Source organism: Capsicum annuum, chromosome 5 (genome assembly GCF_002878395.1).
Source record: "Capsicum annuum cultivar UCD-10X-F1 chromosome 5, UCD10Xv1.1, whole genome shotgun sequence".
NCBI classification, from domain to species: Eukaryota; Viridiplantae; Streptophyta; class Magnoliopsida; order Solanales; family Solanaceae; genus Capsicum; species Capsicum annuum.
In genome coordinates, this window is record NC_061115.1 from 111,794,723 (window position 1) to 111,810,934 (window position 16,212).

Sequence of the window (16,212 nt, forward strand, 5' to 3'; positions counted from 1 at the left end):
GAACGGGGTCTTTGATTTAGATCTATGTTTGATATTTCACATGCCTTATATTCTAAACTATGGTGGAGGTTCATGTCACGACCCAAAGGTTGAGGTCATGATGGTACCTACCTACCCCAAGCCTTGGAATATAAGTTGTAAATCCATAACAAAAAGGAGAATAAAAGTATGAAAGATTTGAAATAAATATGAAACTTATTGAACAAACTCAAGCCATAATACTCAAATAATAGAAGTACTGGAATGAAATACATCGAATTCCTAAAACCTGGTATTATAAATGTAAAGAGCATCTAACATAATACTAAAATTTGATAAATACAACTCTATATCTGGAATTTAAGATAAAGGCATAAGGATAAAAGGATTCCGGAATGAGGCTTCGAATGGGAAGCTCAATAGATCTCCAAAATAGCTCTCTCCATATGAATTAGCTACCACGGGTCACATTCATACTGGAATCTACAACAAAATGGGACAGAAGTAGGAGTTAGTATTGGCCAGTTATAATTATTAGGTTTGATAGGACAACAAAGAAAAGTACAAAACTAAACAAGTAATGAAATACTATTATTATGCTACCACATGTATAAAAAGAAGTTCCTAAAAAGTAGTTAACATTATATTTCCTAACAATTGTACAAGTATATTGGCTATGTAAGACTAACTATACATAAATATATAAGAAAATATATAAATGATATCAAACACATAAATTAAATATACAAGAGATGAAATGCAATGGAATGGGATGATCAAGATATACGTAATCTTATGGACACTGTTGTGTGGATCTCGTATACACTATTCGAGCTAAAGCTTCATTGATAGGGCCCATGGGGGGTTCTCAAACCATATACTTTCACAATATATATCAAAATTGCTGGAAAATAACCTGGTTCAAAGGTCTTAAAATATCTCAACCGTACTTGCTAACAAATAACCACGGCCAAGGGTTTTACAAAAATATCTCATTTTCTTTAAACATTTAGTGCTTCTCATGAATATTTATGGATCAAATAAGGGTATAATGCTCACAAAAAATTATTTTAGAGATAATATTTAATTCAATACTAGTATAAATGAGCTCAAAATAAACTCAGAAGGTTAATAATTCATGATAAACACCATCAGAGGGCACCACTAGAATAAAGAGTCATGTATGATATAAGTAATATAAATCCAAGCTCTTCTTGTGGGCATCAGTATAATCATAAAGGAATACAATGCACAGTTGGTTCCTACAACATAAATCTAAGCTCCCACTTGGGCATCACGATGATAATAAGGCAACTAAATGCACAAATAAGACCTGTAATATCAAGTCAAGCCCCCATACAAGAATCACAATAGATATAATCTCTAAATTCAATAGTAATATGCTTATAACATCCCATACATGAAACAGGATAATAATAAAAATTCCAAAATATGATCGCATAAGGAAATCTCTAACCCATAAAATGCTTTGCATAAATAGTTTACTATCGCGCCCAGTCTGAAGAAAGTTAATCTATAACATACCTTAAAATGTTGAAATTCAAGCAAGACCTTTCAACACAGATCCTTTCCTTTACGAGTGGTCTCAAAATTGAGTAAATTTGTTAAAAACATAAACTACACACAAAAAGTATTTCACCAATACCCATATTGGATAAATTTGGTATGCATTCAAATAAGTTCAAAATCGGTTTGAAATCAAAAATCTGTAAAGTCTAGAATTTTGTTTTGGAATCATGTTCTAAATCTAAGAATCCAAAAGAAAATAAGCTGAAATAAAAATTTAAGTTGGCCAATTTTATATCAAATACAAATTTTATACTTTCCCAGGTAAAAAGAGCCAATATCCGGGTTTGAAATCAAAGATTTGAAGTTGTTTTGGAGATGAAATTAGTAAAAATGATGAAAAAAAACTTTGGAGATTATCCAAGTATGATTAGTAAAAATTATTCTTAAGAATCATCATACTCGAGATATAAAGGCCCAAAATAGTGAATATCAAGAAAATAGGGAATTTTTACTACTTTTGGTGAATAGCACCTTGTGATCATGGTCCCTACCATGCAATTGTAAGGGTCAATTTTGGCCTACATAAGGTAAGTCATCTAAATTACAAGAGGAGGCCTCATACTATTATGATTGAACTGAATTGGTCCACTATTATTTATCTTTTCAATTTTAATTCCCCCCGCACAATCACGAAGAAGAAGATTATCAATGCCCGCAATCATGACACATGTCCTTACGATCATAGTAAAGAACCCAATGGAACAAAATATCAGCATAACTACTGAAATACATGCTGAATTGATCATTCAGATTCATTTGGGATCTTACATAACAAACTAATAATTCTACTAGGCCAATTTGATATTATGAACTCAATTGAACCACTGGATTTTTAAAAAGAGATCACCAACAAAAAAAAATATTTCCTTGGACCCCATTTAAGCTTTTCTAACTAGATTCTTTTTTAAAGGTAAAAATTCAATAAAAAGGATTGGGGCCCAAACTAAATACGCTACAAACAAAAACTTCACATTCCAAGTCTAATGAAAAATGACCAAATCACCATCCGATAGTGAGATCACAAAATGTTGAATAAAGTCAAAATTAACACTTTAAAATCCTTTAAGTGTGTCAAACTCAACCAAATCATTCTCGGATATATCAAACACCATGCTACCCAACCCCATAATTCAAATATAGCATATAAAATTTATAGGGAAGAGGAATATGGTCAAAATAGAGCAAAAGCTAAAACTATAAATTATGCTTGTTGAATTATCCACCACTAATACACAAGTTCATTCGTAAACTAAAATGCATATAAAATAATTAAAGCAGTAAAAAGTTGGGGGTATTTGTGACTCATATTAGACTCAAACTCCCATGTAGCCTCCTCAATTGGGTGATGTATCCATTGGACCTTTATTGAATTAATATGCTTAGAGACCAACTTCCTAGTCTGTTTGTCTAGGAAAATGATTAGCTCCTCTTTAAAGGATATATCATGGTCTAGTAAAACAAAATCCTACCAGATCACATGTGTATTATTTGGATGGTATCTTTTAAATATTGAAATATGGAATATTGGATGGACAATGGTCAAATATGGAGGCAAATCTAGTTTGTAAGCCACATCTCTATACTTCTCAAGGATCTTAAAAGGGCAAAACAAAAACCTTATAATAAGCTTCCTTTTCTTTTGAAACTCATCACACACTCTATGGGTGAGGCCTTAAATAAAAATTTCTCTCTAATAATGAATGAAAAATTGAGGATTTGATAATTCGCATAACTAGTCTACCTACTTAGGGCAACCACAAGCCTCTACTAAATTAATGCCACTTTATCTATAGAGTCTCTCAATAAATTTGTGCCCCAAGGTCTCACCTCAAATGAATAAAAACGGTCATAAATGATTTTTACCTCTGTCCTTACAAAGTCTTAAAAAGAGCAAACTGGATACTAGAATAGTAGCTATTGTTATTCCTCATGACTAACAAAATCCATAACATGCACTAAAAAAATATCCTCTATTACCTGAATTATCTTCTCAGATTGGCCATCCCACATGAAGTACTAATGTATGAAGTATTGGTAAATGATGGGGACCAATACATAAAATATATAGAACTAATCTAGGAAGGTGCAACCTATGTTCAAATATCCTCAAAGTTGATACAATCAGTTTAATTTTCTTTAGTGATTGGTAGGTATTAGGAATATGCATGCATATCCTTTTTAAAATTATTCAAGGATGCAACACGCTACCAAAGTATCCCCTAGGATAGATGAGCATTTAGAGATGAATGTTTCTTTCTATTCTATAGGTGGTCTGACAATAACTAAAAATAAATGTGAGTTGTTATGTGTGCTTTTGAAAATGAATCCTCAAGTATTTCTTTGTATGATATACAAAATGCTTTTAATTTTATTGCCTATTGTCATGTGTGATTACATAAGTGGGTATAGTATGGTAGTTTGGGATGGAGTTCAAAACTTTCCTGCTACAATGTGATTACAAATTGTAGTGGGGAACTTATGTTGATTATGCAGTGAGGACACTGCAATATTTTTAGTTGGGGGTGTCAGTCCCCGTATTTGTGTTATTTATATGTTTTATGGATGTTTTGGTGACATTTTGGATGATTTATTTTTTGTTTTGGGGGTGTAATATTTGGGCACTCTGATGGTGTGCACACTTCATCGATAAGTTATTTGGTTTGTTTTTATATTTTTTTTAATTTATCTTTTTGTTGGTTATGATAATATTGGATGAGCTTATTCCTATGATAGATTGAATGATGACATTCTTAAGGAAAAAGTGTCGTGATTGGGTTTTGAGCAATGAAGGTAGGGGATGTCTTAGTACCCATAACATCTAGGTCACAAATACAAGAGGTCAATATTTTTTTTCTTTTTGAGACTCCAAAATTTTGGTTTGTGAAAACATTGGTAGATACTCCATTTTTGTCTCTAGTGAAAGGAGCAATTGAACCTCCATGGAGATTTTGCATGCCATGTGTGGTAAGCCTATTTTTCTAAATCATATGTGTACTTGTACCATCTAGAAATTGCCCAACTGGTCTCTCAAGGTTAATTTTAATTGTACTTTAGCCTAAAAAAGTCTACCCAGTATAGATGTTATCCCTAGTCACCTATTTTAGCCTTTGGATTCTTTTGTTTGGAAAACACTTTGCAAGCCGTGAACATTTCAAAATTTATCCCTCTTTTCAACCCTACCTTCTTTGAACTTAAAATTATAACTTGAGTCTAAAAGCCTAAGTTTGGGCTGGTGGCGATTAGAAAAGGTAACTTTAGGTCACGAAGTGGTAAGATGGTGCCTATAGGCTTAAACATTGAGAACAAATAAATAAGAAAAAGAAAGTACCCAACAAAGAAAAGAGTAGCACAAAGTTGGTTGTAATAGTGTGATCTAGATGTTCAAAGGAGGGTATAGCCATGTTATTCGTAAATGATTTGCTACTCTACCCCGAACCTACGTTACAAGTGTAAAAAGCCCTTCATGATTTCCAACCAAGGATCTTCATTGATGTGGCAATTAAAAATAGAGGCAAGCCTATGTCATGGTACTTGTAAGCATCGAGAGTTATTGAAAAAGAGAGTTTCAGACTTAAATTCCTTGCTGCATATTTGAAAACTTGGTGTGTGGAATTTTTTCTTTTTGTGAAGAGGCATGAAACAAAGTTGAGGTGGGTGATTTTTTCATATCCTATAGAAGTCAAAAGGAGTATGTTTATATTGAAGTCAAAGTGAAGTTACTTCAACAGTATAAGTGATTGTTGCATGGTTTCTCTTTGAAGTCTTTTGCATCCTTGGATATTGTATTTTATGTTGAGGGGTGTCGAAACAATAACTTTGCCCATGTTTGAGAGCTACTTATGGTAGTAACTAAGAATGATATGGGCATAAATAAAAATTCTCTCATGGTAAGAAGTAGTGTTGCTTAAGGACAAACAAAGCTTTATTTTGAGGATGTTGATGAGTGATTAATTTTCCACTTATTTACACTCAACATAGGTTCCTATTACAAAAATTAAAATGTATAAATGAGACATATGGTTGATTAAATGCACTAATAGCCACATTTTGCAGGCATACAGGTTATGAGATGGAAAAATGTGGACTTGAACTAAAAAGGGCCAAAAGAGAGAAAGCAAGTAAAGCTGGAAGACCTGAAGAAGAAATAGGCCTTAATTATTGTGATCACGGTTTGAGGACGGCTATTGCGGTTAGTCAAGATAGGTAAATACATAAAAATTGTGAATTTTGACAGCGGTCACAGTAGCCATAATTGCAGAAAAGCTTCTGCAATTGCAGCCTAGCAAGAATATAGCCTAGAGGTAGATTTGTAAATTCACATGTTCATCCCAAATTCCTTCAAGAAGTTCAATACCTATCTCATAAAGGGGGTCCTAAATTTTTTGGGGACTTTTATCCACATTCTAGTTTCTAATTTTTAAAATACAACTATTGTACAAATTTTTGGGTGAAAATACATTAGAATATCTTTCAAGTGGAGAATTGGCAATTTCCACTGAAGATTTGTTGAATCCTAAAGCTTGTGATTTGCATAATCTTTATCTTTCAATAAATCAAATTAATTGAGATTTTTTAGGTATATCTCTCTTATTAAACCTTATGTGTAGCTAGTTCTTCCTCTTGGGATTATGTTAGAATAGGGTGTAAATTATGTGTGGGTTGTGACTTAATTGTGTATATTCTAGTTTTTTGATGATAGATTGTACAATTGCTTTAATTTGGTTGGTTTTGTGGGTCAAAGTCACAAATACCCACATGAGTTGATGGGTTAAAATCCCATGCTCTTGCATGCTTAAACAATCCTTGAAAGAGGGGTTTGGGTGAACTTTTGGAACCCTCTTAATCACTGAAAGAGGGATATAGTGTAATATCCCTAAATTACCTCCCAGCACGTCACACGGTGCTTAGGGATATAAGTATCCCCAAGCTAACCCTTTGAGCCTATCACTTCTCATAATAACTCATTCAAGAAGAAATATACAAAACAATGGAACTTTCATATCAAATTAAAGGAAATATGAAGGTAATACTCGGTCCAAATGACCAAAAAATTGGAAATCTCAACACAACCACAATCTGATAACTAGTTTAACAAAGCCTCTACTACTCCATGAACTAGAAAGCTATTGGGACAGGTCCCCAACTGAGTAAAACTGAACTGAAAGTAATGACATAAACACTGAAGTATTAAAATATCTAAAGATAGGCCGTCGAACCCTGAGGACTCACCACCGTAGAAATGTTGATAAAGGTACTCAGGAATCACTAATGGGGCTGGGACTAAGCACCTGGACCTATATTATAAGAAAATATAGCACATAAACGTATATGTGGATCAGCACTTGCAAATGTATTGAGTATGTGGAGATGTATGCATTTATATAAAAACAGTATGAATCATCTTAAATCAAATCTTTCATGTAATTAGGAATGATGCACATGGATTGAATAAGTCAAAATGTAAAGCTCATAAATCATGTAGAAAGAAGTATGTAGCACAAATCTCATGAGTCATTATACTTTGGCTTTAAAATCTGTGCTCTGCTCTTATTCTCATTACTCATAGGATGAAGGAATCTTAAAACAATACTTTCAACTCATGCATATATCTCATGGAGGGTAAAACTTCTTTATTGCTCAAGAACCTCAAATACTTGGAGCTCGGAATCATACGACTTTTGTATAAAAACTGATGATTAACTCTTATTAGTAGAGAAAACTACTTCCTTCATTAGAAAATACTTAAAAGCAATTCTTTCACTTTAGAAAATATCTCATCTCAAAGGTTTTGGGAAAATATTCTATCTCAATGGAAAATATTTGAGTTTAGGGAGTTTATCTTAAACAACATTAACCATGTGAGCTACATGGAGTCCAGAATCCTATCCTTCTAAGAAAGAAACCTCACATTGGGGAGAGGCATCATACTCTTGCCAAATAGTATTACCTCAACTCAGTGATCACTTATCTCAGCCTTGGGTCTAAAATCTCAAACCTATGGTGGCACGTAGTTCTGGGGTAAGAAACCATGGTAACTTGCCCAACTCGATGAAAAATACTACACCCTTTAGTTTATCTCGCTCATCTCATGGAAATCCACTTTCAAAATAATCTCATGGTTCATAAGAACCCAAAAATCAAATCATTAATCTCATGTGGTAGAGTGGATTTTAAAACTCTCTGACCATAAGGTCAAAACATTACTCAATAATCTCAAAATACTCAAATCATGGGTGCTTATAGCACAAGAGTTCATAAAATTTCAAGTCTCAAGTAGGGCGTAATGACCCATAATTCAATCTCAAGTAAAAACCCATCATAATGCATAATAGATAGAATATAGATTCATAATACATGTAGAAATCTGGAAGTTACAACAATTTGTCTCAAAATATCAACATACTCATATACTTTAATTTTTAGAACATTGAAACTCTTAAATTCTCAAGGAATAACAACATAGGGTATAAGCCCATCTTCAATTTCTTAAGAAAAAAAGAAAAAATTGTGCTATTTGACTTTCTATTCATGGGAAACATCAAGATATTGCAATCAATAACAATGGGTGGAAAAACCTAATTCAATATCATGTAAAATCTCATAGATTGTAGAAAATTATAGCTTAAATAAGTCTTTGGGTACAAGGGTGAACGGATTACCCTTGTTCAAAACCCTACATACCTTAGATTATGAAATTGGGTGAACAAGTTTACTCTAAACTCCTATTCTTACCCTTGAGAGAGGGCTCTTTCAACCTTTGAATTTGGAGAATTCAAATCTCAACTCAATTTGTAGAATATATTATAAGTTCTTGGATTTCTTGGAGAAGAGTTTTAGATTTTATCTTGAGGGAGAAACCCTAGCACTCTTGTGTTTTGGATGATGAATGAAGCCATTTTCTTCGTTAGGAATACATTAGGGTATAAAAACAAAAAAGACCCAAAATATCCTTTTCAAAATGACAAAAAATACTAAATGGGGGCTGCGACGGTCGAAGCGATGGTCCGTCGCTAGTCTGACGGTCCCTCGGATCGTCCGTCGCACGCCGGTTAGAAAAAGAACACACTGCCTTGATTAGATGGTCGAAGCGATGGTCCATTGCAGTTTTGACGGTCCATTGGATCATCCATTGCAAGTTGGCCAGGATGAGACCACATTACCTCTGTGGCAACGATCTCAGTGATGGTCCATTGCTGTCTTGACGATCTGTCTCGTCCTGGCCATCGTACTTGGGCCAGAAAAGGGAGTTACTACCTTGGTTGCGATAGTCCGAGCGACGGTCCATCACAAACTCGACGATCCGTCAGATCATCTATCGTACCTGGGCGGTTTCGAGAACTCTCAGTAAAATGGCCATAACTTCTCACCCCGATACCGGATTTGAACAAAATTTGTATCATTGGAAATATAATTTAATTCTCTACATGACAAAAATTTAAGAAAATTCTATATGATTTAAACACAAATCACTTAGGAAGTCTCTTCTCAATCTTTTAGGGCCAGAATTACACATCACTTGATACGCTCCACGGTCCAGACTACGAGGGAACTTTATGGGATCTTACAATATCTCCCCCTTTGAAACATTCATCCTTGAATGTAGCTAGTTAGAATAGGAACATAAGAAAATAGAGTACACATAGTTAATTTGTAGAACGGGCTTCAAATCTTTCTAAACTTTTGAATAGCTCAGAAATTGCAAGAACTCATGCAAGAATAGATATATAGCGGAACTTTAGATTAGAAGGCCTGAATTAAGGAAGAGTAATACCTTCAAAATGATCTGAACTCACGAAAAAGAAGTGAAGGTACTTGGCTCGCATATCCATTTCTGCCTCCCAAGTACTGCCCTCAATTTACTCTCTCTGCCACAAAACTTTGACCCAGGGAACCTATTTGTTCCTCAATCTACAGATCTGAAAATCTAGGATCTCAATAGGAATCTCATCGAATGAAAGACTGTTCTAAATAACAGCACTCACTAAGAGATCTACTATAACAGAATCACTAATATTCTTTTAAGGCATGGAGACATGAAAAATAGCATCAACAAATGACAATTCCGCGCAACTCAACCTCATAGGCAACTTTGCCAACACGGCTTAAGACTATACACGTTCCAACATAACGAGGACTAAGCTTTCCCTTTTGACCAAATCTCTTTACCCCTTTCATGGGTGAAATCTTCAAGTATACCAAATCACCTACCTCAAACTCAAGATATTTTCTCCTCACATCGGCATATGACTTTTGATGACTCTGAGCTATCTTTAACCTCTATCTAATCAACTTAACTTTCTCCATAGCTTCAAATATTGCATCAGGCCCATATCATGGTAGCTTCACCCACTTCAAATCTACCTATGGGTGATCTACATCTTCAACCATACAAGGACTTAAATGGTGCCATCCCGATGCTAGCATGGTAACTACTATTATAGGCGAACTCTATTAATGGCAAATGCTCATCCCAACATCCTATGAAATCAAGAGCACACACCCTCAACATGTCTTCTAGGGTCTGAATGTTCATGTCTTCTCGAGTCTGAATGGCCTTCTCAGCCTAACTATCTATCTACGGATAAAAATCAAAACTCAAAAGAACTTTGGTACAAAGACCCTGCTGAAATGCCCTCCAAAACTGAGAAGTAAATTTAGTACCCCTATCAAAAATGAAAGACGAGGGAACTCTGTGCAGCCTGACTAACTCCCAGATATACAATCTAGCATAATCCTCGGCTGTATAAGAAGTATGCACAGGAAAGAAGTGCACGAACTTAGTTAGCCTATCTATAACAACCCAAATGGAATCATGATGACGACACAAAAAAGGTAACCCAGTCACGAAGTCCATATTCACCATCTCCCACTACTAAGTGGGTATACCAAACTCTTTTATCACACCGCCAGGTCTTTAGTGCTCTACCTTAACCTATTGGCACATTACACAGTTTACTATAACTTAACTATATCCTTCCTCATACAATTCCCCTAATAGATTTCTCGCAAGTTGCAGTACATCATGGTAGTGCCGGGATGAATAGAATACTGCATGCCGTGCACTTCAGCCATAATCCTTTCCCTCAGATCATCAACACACGAAATACACAAACTATCTTACGATATCAACACGCCATATCCCCCTTGGGAGAAAACCTATACCTTTTGGTCTATAACTGACTCCTTTAGTCTTACAAAACAAGGATCTCGGTCTTGCTTCTCTTTCATTTCTGCAACTAAGGAGGATTCAAAACTACTCTGCACCAAAGTACTTCCCTCAACTGAATCAAGCCACCTAACAAATAGTCTAGACAGAAAATGCACATCATGAGCTAACTTTTTCTTACATTCCTTTATATGAGCAACACTACCCATAGACAATCTACTGAGAGCATCCCCCACTACATTGTCCTTAAACGGGTGATACAACACACTCATATCATAGTCTTTTAACAACTCCAACCACCAACTCTACATAAGATTCAACTCCCTCAGAGTAAACACATACAACAGGCTCTTATGATCAGTAAACACCTCAACATGGACACCATAAAGATAGTGCCTCCAGATTTTCAAAGCAAAGACCACAACAGCTAACTCAAGATCATAGGCTGGGTAATTCTTTTTATACAGATTTAACTGTCTAGAGGAATAGGCTATAACCTTACCTTTTTGCATCAACATACAAACCAAACCAACTCTAGAGGTATCACAATACACCACAAAACCATCTGTACCATTAGGAAAAGTCAACATATGAACTGAAGTAAGTCGAGTCTTCAACTCCTGAAAACTCTTCTCACTAGAATTTGACCACAGGAACTTAACTTTTTTGGATCAATCGGGTCATAGGAGATGCAATAAAAGAGAAACATTCAACAAAATGATGGTAGTAGCCCGCTATACCAAAGAAACTTCTAACATCATACAGAGAGATGTGTCTAGGACAATTTCTTACAGCTTCTGTCTTTTGGGGATCAACTCTAATACCTTTGGTTGAAACAATATGCCCCAAAAAGGCTATAGACCCTAGCCAAAATTCACACTTACTAAATTTGATGAACAACTAGTGACCTTTAAGAGTTTGCAAGACAGTTCTAAGTTGATTTGCATGGTCATTCTCATTATGGGAGTACACAGGGATGTCAAAGGCTTCTGGGGCATTAGTTAGCCCAAAAAATATGACTAGAAACTCAAAGTGACCATAGCAAGTTTGGAAGGCCATATTTAGAATATCACATTCCCTCACTTTAAGCTGGTGATAGTCGGATATAAAGTATATCTTGGAGAAATAACTTGCACCTTGGAACTAATCAAACAGGTCATCAATTCTCGAAAGAGGATACTTATTTTTGACTGTGACCTTGTTAAGTTGAGGATATTTCTAACACCCCAGATTAAAGCACGTGTATTGACACACTCAAGTATGTGTATTGGTATTATTTATATGGAATTAATTATTATTTTTTTATTTATACCAGAATTTACCCGTCGATGGTTCCATGCGAAGGTTATTGAATAAGCTTTCCAAGATATAAGGATTTCCAAAAACGGATAGGTTTTGAATATAATCGAGAACATTCAAAACTATAAAACAGTGGCCGGGATATTTGGAAATAGTAAATGTGCAGGAAAATTTCCTGCACACAAACTACTGAAGCAAGAAGAATTTTTGGGTCAACTTCAAACGATCATAAATCCTTTAATCTAACAAACTGGGAGAGCAGAGACCTATGAAAAGAAAGATTTGTCAGTCTTCTTTCCAATTTAATTGGTTTCATCCAAATCCAACGTCTGAGTAAAGAGTTATACTCATTTTAATTAATCCTACCAAAATAGATTTTTAGGGTCAATTTTAAATGACCATAACTCCTTGTACAGGACGAACTGGGTGACCTACTTTATATGAAATGAAAGCCCTTTAAATTATCCTCCTAATGATACACATTTAACCCAAATCAGATTTTGGAGGAAAGATTTATGGTCGATCTACTTTAGCCTAACAAAACAGTCGACCAAAGGACAGATTTGATATTATTTAAATTTTAAAGGTATTTTGGTCATTTTCTATTATATTATGGATGGGAATATGTGTATATATAAATGTATATGAGTTCAAAAACTCATTTTCATCATCAATCATTTAGAATGAACAAACCCTAGCCAAATTTGACCTTTAAATTACTTTTGGTTCAATCGTAGAAATTTTAAAGTAATCCGATAACTGTGTTTGTCATCTAGAGAGTTTCGAACGACACCTATTATTTGTGCAAACAGGATTGCATAATCAAGAGGTGAATTCTAAGGTATGAATATTGTTTGCCTTTGTTCTTTTCCATATGTATATGTGTGATAGAGAATTATATGTATTGGTTGTTATTGAAAGTGATGGAAATAGGGTTATGGACTATTTTATATGGTTTGGTTGTATTGAATTGTGGAAGGTGGATATGGTAATTGAGTTATGGAAGGTGAATATGGTGATATACTATTGAATTGATGATTATTTATGTCTATGGCTCAATTTGGTTTAATGGATTGGTTGGAAGGATAAATGAATCCAAACTTGATATTGGAGGATATTGTATGAATATGCATGGCATGTAAATGTAATTGGAGTATAAGAGGGTTAAAGTGACACCTTTTATGGTGTAATTAAGGCTTACTACGTAACCACTAGTTTGGTGAATTCAAATAATTGAATTGTGATGTTTGGTTGCTAATAGTAGATTGCTATATATGTTTATTGTAGATAAGTAATCCGAAAAGACGAGAAGTCCATTTGGGACTAGTATTAAAGGTTGACAGTCAGGTATGTAAAGCATACTTTATACCATATCTTTGGCATGAAGGTGAACAATTGTTCTATTAAGAAAGTTTCCAAAGTTATTCAATAACATGTGATCCATAATGGTTTTGTATGATGTCCTACGTTTCCAATGAACTTGTTTCCACCCTACAAGATGTCAAGACATTCCAATACTTACTTGTTTTCCGAATCTTACATGTTTATTTCACTAATGAATTTCAGAAAGTATCCGATTACTCAAACAAGATCCATGTGATATTAATGACTCCAAAACATTTCATTGATATACCAGAAAGTTCCTACTTCATAGTTATGGCATTGATGACTCCAAAACACTTCATTGATATGCCAATGAGTTCTTACTTCATCGTTTTTGCAATGATGGTGTATTTATATGTCTCTTATTGATGTATCATTATTTCAAAGTATAAAAAATATGGTGGTGACCGAAATAACAATCTCAAAGATTAATTGAACTAAGTGATGAAAGTTCTCTCTTATCGGGTGGTATCCCAGGGGCATAAGCCTATTATGGGTCGATCCTAATTTATGTGTTTATGGGTGGTATCCTAGGGGTATAAGCCTATCATGGGTTGATCCCAGTTGATATGTACTGGACGCAGCCTAATAGTCATAGTACAGGACAGTAATGATTACAAAGATGATAAGAACCAAGGTAAAGTGATTGAATAAATATACTGTACAGGTTTTCACAAGTTCTAGTAAGTGTGGTCCACTCCTATTATGATTTATTCCCTTGTTTCTGATTTCTATTGAACTCCTATATCATATGTGATTATCTACAGCTTTACATACTGAGTACAGATTTTGTACTGACGTCCCACATGGGGGACCTGCATTTCATGCTGAAGGCACAGGTACCTCATCTCATACACTACACAAGTAGGAGCCAGGATATCCAACTGCTTTTCATATGCTCCAGTTTGCTTTGGGGCTTTCCATGTCATCTTGAGTTATTTTTGGTATTGTATAGAAGTTAGTTATATAGCAGGGTGTGTCCCGACCTTAGTTAAATTCTGTGTATTGTCTAGAGACTTTGTAGACCTAATGTACAGTCAAGGTGGTATTTTGTTAATAGACGTGATGGCTCTAATGACCAAGTATTATATATACATATATATGTTTGCTCGATCTTATACAGGTGATTATTTCTTTTTATATGTGATATGATGCTATCCGAATTTTGGGATGTCATAGAGGTATGTATAGGAAGTCTAAGGTTATGAGCTAGTTCTCTCGGGCCTCCTCGGTTATGGGTGCCAGTCTGCCCCAATAGGATTTGAGGTGTGAAAAAAGTGGTATTAGAGAAGTTCGTCCTAGTAAGTCTACAAAGACGTGTCTACGTAGAGTCTTGTTTATCGGTGTGGTGTGCATCGCATCTATAAATAGGAGGCTATGGACATTTAGGAATTGTTTCTTTTCTTCATGTCTTAGATCGTGTGATAGAGCCTATATTGTATATGAAGTCATAGTTGACCACTGAATCCATTTATTTCTCTTATTATAGTAATGATGCCGATTACTAGAATAAAGAATACCAGTAAACAAGTAGATATGGCTACCGGAGAGGGGACTAGTAAGTCATCTACTATACCAGCTAATCAAAGTGAGGCTCCAGCTGAGCATGCATCAAAAACTTCTTTCACTCCGGAAGAAATAAGGGGGAAGAGAACTATATCCCCAGAGCCACCTATTAATGCTGCTAATCAAGATCTTAGAAATGCAGTGCAACTTTTGACTCATATAGTTACTGGGTAGCTCAAGGGAAAGCCATTCCTACTACGGGTTTTAGTGGTATAGATAGGGCGGCTAGCCTTCGAACACAGGATTTTCTTAAAATGGATCCTCCCACTTTTATTGGATTAGATCTTAACGAGGACCCACAGGACTTTATTGATCAAATTCAAAGGGCCTTAGATATTATACATATAATGGGTAGAGAGACACTGGAGTTAGCGGCGTATAGATTCAAAGGGGTGGATATATATTGTTATGAGGATTGGAAACGATCTAGGGGTGTTGATGCACCCCCATCTACTTGAAAAGAGTTCAAAGAGGCATTTCTTGATCATTATCTTCCATTTGAGATTTATCAGGCCTGTGTAGATTTATTTTTAAATCTTCATCAGGGGAATATGAGCGTGAGGGAGTACAGTCTCCAATTTAATTCCTTGTTAAGATATGCTCCTAATGTTGTAGCTACTATGGATGTCAGAGTTCATCAATATGTGGATTGGCTGGATCCATATCTGGTTTGAGATTGTACTATTGCCGCTTTGAACAAAGATATGGACATAGCGAGGATCCAAACTTTTGCATAGAAAATGAAAAATCAGAGGCAGAGGAGAAGAACACAGGAATTAAAAAGAGGATATTCCAAGAGGGCCAGATCTATAGGGCAGTTCATGGCATTCGAAGAAGGGTTCAGACCACAGTTTTCTGCTAGACCACCTAGGCCATTATCTTTTTATTCTGTAGCTAGTGCCCCACCACAGTTCCAAGGGTCCAGAGAAAATTAATTTAGGCACAAAAGTGAGAGTCAGAGTTGGCGGATAGTGGGGTACCAAGGGCAAGGAAATATGAGATAATCAAGACCTCCTCGAGAGCCATGCAATAAATGAAGAAGGTATCATTTGGGCGCATGTAGGCTGGGGACCAATGTTTACTTTTGGTGTGGTATGTTGGGTTATACGATGAGAGAATGTCCACGAAGGGGCATAGGGGTATGGAACAACCTACAGGGTTATTTGTAGCCTCATCATCATTAATGCCTTATTCAGGAAAGGGTGCACAACCAATGGGTTATGTTATAG